The sequence below is a fragment of the Schistocerca piceifrons genome, unplaced genomic scaffold (genome assembly GCF_021461385.2).
Source record: "Schistocerca piceifrons isolate TAMUIC-IGC-003096 unplaced genomic scaffold, iqSchPice1.1 HiC_scaffold_1978, whole genome shotgun sequence".
Classification (NCBI taxonomy): domain Eukaryota; kingdom Metazoa; phylum Arthropoda; class Insecta; order Orthoptera; family Acrididae; genus Schistocerca; species Schistocerca piceifrons.
The window spans coordinates 112,501-117,500 of NW_025727876.1; the positions used below are offsets into that span (position 1 = coordinate 112,501).

Genomic DNA, 5,000 nt, shown 5'->3' on the forward strand with positions numbered 1-5,000 from the left:
CGTTATCGGAATTAACCAGACAAATCGCTCCACCAACTAAGAACGGCCATGCACCACCACCCACCGAATCAAGAAAGAGCTATCAATCTGTCAATCCTTCCGGTGTCCGGGCCTGGTGAGGTTTCCCGTGTTGAGTCAAATTAAGCCGCAGGCTCCACTCCTGGTGGTGCCCTTCCGTCAATTCCTTTAAGTTTCAGCTTTGCAACCATACTTCCCCCGGAACCCAAAAGCTTTGGTTTCCCGGAGGCTGCCCGCCGAGTCATCGGAGGAACTGCGGCGGATCGCTGGCTGGCATCGTTTATGGTTAGAACTAGGGCGGTATCTGATCGCCTTCGAACCTCTAACTTTCGTTCTTGATTAATGAAAACATACTTGGCAAATGCTTTCGCTTCTGTTCGTCTTGCGACGATCCAAGAATTTCACCTCTAACGTCGCAATACGAATGCCCCCGCCTGTCCCTATTAATCATTACCTCGGGTTCCGAAAACCAACAAAATAGAACCGAGGTCCTATTCCATTATTCCATGCACACAGTATTCAGGCGGGCTTGCCTGCTTTAAGCACTCTAATTTGTTCAAAGTAAACGTGCCGGCCCACCGAGACACTCAATAAAGAGCACCCTGGTAGGATTTCAACGGGGTCCGCCTCGGGACGCACGAGCACGCACGGGGCGGTCGCACGCCTTCGGCTCGCCCCACCGGCAGGACGTCCCACGATACATGCCAGTTAAACACCGACGGGCGGTGAACCAACAGCGTGGGACACAAATCCAACTACGAGCTTTTTAACCGCAACAACTTTAATATACGCTATTGGAGCTGGAATTACCGCGGCTGCTGGCACCAGACTTGCCCTCCAATAGATACTCGTTAAAGGATTTAAAGTGTACTCATTCCGATTACGGGGCCTCGGATGAGTCCCGTATCGTTATTTTTCGTCACTACCTCCCCGTGCCGGGAGTGGGTAATTTGCGCGCCTGCTGCCTTCCTTGGATGTGGTAGCCGTTTCTCAGGCTCCCTCTCCGGAATCGAACCCTGATTCCCCGTTACCCGTTACAACCATGGTAGGCGCAGAACCTACCATCGACAGTTGATAAGGCAGACATTTGAAAGATGCGTCGCCGGTACGAGGACCGTGCGATCAGCCCAAAGTTATTCAGAGTCACCAAGGCAAACGGACCGGACGAGCCGACCGATTGGTTTTGATCTAATAAAAGCGTCCCTTCCATCTCTGGTCGGGACTCTGTTTGCATGTATTAGCTCTAGAATTACCACAGTTATCCAAGTAACGTGGGTACGATCTAAGGAACCATAACTGATTTAATGAGCCATTCGCGGTTTCACCTTAATGCGGCTTGTACTGAGACATGCATGGCTTAATCTTTGAGACAAGCATATGACTACTGGCAGGATCAACCAGGGAGCTGCGTCAACTAGAGCTGAGCAGCCGGCCGCCCGGGAGTGTGTCCCGGGGGCCCGCGCGAACACGCAAGCGTCCGCTCAATCATTCTGCAAACAGGAGGAGGCTGAGCTCCCCTGCACAATACACCTCGAAACCCTCTCAGGTCCCGGCGGCGCGCAGCGCCGTCCCAAGTACTTGGTCGGGTTCGAGAGAGGCGCAATCGCCCGGAGTTAGGCGAGTAGACGCTTTCGGTGCGACCACCCGTGCTCCCAACTGAGCTTGCCGCTGCCGACAGAGGCCCGGGAGCGTGCTGTCGTGGCATTGCCGGCGGGAGACAACACGCGCCACCTACGGTGACCGGCAGCTCCAACGCCAGCGCCACAGAAGGACAAAAGCCCCACTTGGGTGCCGAAGCGAACTCTCCCAGCACAGCGCACGCGCCAACACATCCGCACAGCTGCGATACAAACCACCAGCGAGAACCGCTGGGGCGACCGAGCAGCAGACGGCGTCGCGGCGCCGAGCGCCGGGCGGCAGCGCATCCTCAACGCACACAGTCCTCAATCGGACCAGCACACTGAAGATGTCCACCGCGCTTCGCACCGGGCCCGCGAGGACCTACTTTGGCCGCACGGCGCCGCGCGCAGGGTGCGCCGGCGCGCAGCTGCGACGCCTGCCGCGTCCGTCGGCCGGCGCGCCTGCCACTGGCCGCCCCCACCAGCCGGCTGTAGCGCGTGCGCCCACGCACCGCGCGGCCAGCACGCCGGGAGGCGCCCCCTCACCGGCCGGGGACGGTCCCACCCAGCCACCGCCGCGTATCGCTTCACACCCAGATGCCGTTCAGTTTCGTCGGCATGGTGGGTATCGCTGGAACAACCGGTTAGTACCTCAACCTATCGTCGCCATCACCGATTCACCCCTAGCGAGAACAACCGCACCACAACAGGTTACCATTTGTTCATTTGCGTAACTTCACCAGAAAACGCAGGCGTCCATCGCCATTTGCAACTTCCACGATTATTGCATGCCTGTGTCAGGTGTCACGCCACACTACGTCTGCCCACATACACGCAACAAAATGTGCACGCCTAGACAATACGTGGAAGGTGGCCCCCGTACGTATGCGATGTCCATTGCTCGAACGACTGTCAACCGGCCTCTGTAGCATGTCGCAGATATGGAACGCGGTGCACCATGCCATCACGGTGTGTGAGGAGAGACGACTAGGTCCGAATACATCAACAGACAGCTCATGCTGATCGCCATCCACGGCGTCCGTTCCTCCCACACGTCTCTATGGCGTACCACACTGCAATCCAGCTCTCATAGGGAGACGACACGTAGCTGCGTGCACAATATTTGCACTGTATGGTCCGCCGTTTTTGGGCGCAGTCGTTGTACGGTCACACATGTGCCACGATGTATCATTCAGTACATAAGGACGAATGTGCAGTACAGATTGTGGTTTACGCGTACGACATTAGCGGACAGTTGACACAGGCCGCACCACAACGTAGCCTGAGTACGTCGCATGCGGAGGGCATTGAACATGCAAAGTTCTCACCAACCAGCTTGCGAAGGCAGGGGGCAAGGTGGGGACGTGGGGAGGGGCGGCATGTACGTCCTGCTGCCATCCACATTACAGTGTACAGCAGGAGCATGTGGAAAGTGAGCAAGACTTGCAAGGTGTTTAACATGAAGCGATACACAGGGGAGCGGGGAGTGCGAGTAGCGAACTATATTGCGAGGGTTGCGGGTGGGCAACACTACACTAATTGAACGAGTCGTATAACAATTACAGAGCAGGTTTAGGCGACAACGTGGGTTACGTTAGGCGACAACGTGGGTTACGTTAGGCGACAACGTGGGTTAGGTTAAGGCACGACGTGGGTTAGGTTAAGGCACGACATGGGTTAGGTTAAGGCACAACATGGGTTAGGTTAAGGCACAACATGGGTTAGGTTAAGGCACAACATGGGTTAGGTTAAGGCACAACATGGGTTAGGTTAAGGCACAACATGGGTTAGGTTAAGGCACAACATGGGTTAGGTTAAGGCACAACATGGGTTAGGTTAAGGCACAACATGGGTTAGGTTAAGGCACAACATGGGTTAGGTTAAGGCACAACATGGGTTAGGTTAAGGCACAACATGGGTTAGGTTAAGGCACAACATGGGTTAGGTTAAGGCACAACATGGGTTAGGTTAAGGCACAACATGGGTTAGGTTAAGGCACAACATGGGTTAGGTTAAGGCACAACATGGGTTAGGTTAAGGCACAACATGGGTTAGGTTAAGGCACAACATGGGTTAGGTTAAGGCACAACATGGGTTAGGTTAAGGCACAACATGGGTTAGGTTAAGGCACAACATGGGTTAGGTTAAGGCACAACATGGGTTAGGTTAAGGCACAACATGGGTTAGGTTAAGGCACAACATGGGTTAGGTTAAGGCACAACATGGGTTAGGTTAAGGCACAACATGGGTTAGGTTAAGGCACAACATGGGTTAGGTTAAGGCACAACATGGGTTAGGTTAAGGCACAACATGGGTTAGGTTAAGGCACAACATGGGTTAGGTTAAGGCACAACATGGGTTAGGTTAAGGCACAACATGGGTTAGGTTAAGGCACAACATGGGTTAGGTTAAGGCACAACATGGGTTAGGTTAAGGCACAACATGGGTTAGGTTAAGGCACAACATGGGTTAGGTTAAGGCACAACATGGGTTAGGTTAAGGCACAACATGGGTTAGGTTAAGGCACAACATGGGTTAGGTTAAGGCACAACATGGGTTAGGTTAAGGCACAACATGGGTTAGGTTAAGGCACAACATGGGTTAGGTTAAGGCACAACATGGGTTAGGTTAAGGCACAACATGGGTTAGGTTAAGGCACAACATGGGTTAGGTTAAGGCACAACATGGGTTAGGTTAAGGCACAACATGGGTTAGGTTAAGGCACAACATGGGTTAGGTTAAGGCACAACATGGGTTAGGTTAAGGCACAACATGGGTTAGGTTAAGGCACAACATGGGTTAGGTTAAGGCACAACATGGGTTAGGTTAAGGCACAACATGGGTTAGGTTAAGGCACAACATGGGTTAGGTTAAGGCACAACATGGGTTAGGTTAAGGCACAACATGGGTTAGGTTAAGGCACAACATGGGTTAGGTTAAGGCACAACATGGGTTAGGTTAAGGCACAACATGGGTTAGGTTAAGGCACAACATAGGTTAGGTTAAGGCACAACATAGGTTAGGTTAAGGCACAACATGGGTTAGGTTAAGGCACAACATGGGTTAGGTTAAGGCACAACATGGGTTAGGTTAAGGCACAACATGGGTTAGGTTAAGGCACAACATGGGTTAGGTTAAGGCACAACATGGGTTAGGTTAAGGCACAACATGGGTTAGGTTAAGGCACAACATGGGTTAGGTTAAGGCACAACATGGGTTAGGTTAAGGCACAACATGGGTTAGGTTAAGGCACAACATGGGTTAGGTTAAGGCACAACATGGGTTAGGTTAAGGCACAACATGGGTTAGGTTAAGGCACAACATGGGTTAGGTTAAGGCACAACATGGGTTAGGTTAAGGCAC

At 52.8% G+C, this 5,000-nt stretch overlaps 1 non-coding gene across 1 annotated transcript in view; it reads right to left on the bottom strand.

Moving 5' to 3' along the window:
• LOC124741710 overlaps positions 1-1,422 on the bottom strand; it is a 1,909-nt gene extending 487 nt beyond the window's left edge. The window contains exon 1 of the ribosomal RNA XR_007010042.1: positions 1-1,422. This exon is cut by the window's left edge and continues 487 nt beyond it. This is a non-coding gene — a ribosomal RNA (small subunit ribosomal RNA).
• Positions 1,423-5,000: the final 3,578 nt, after the last annotated feature.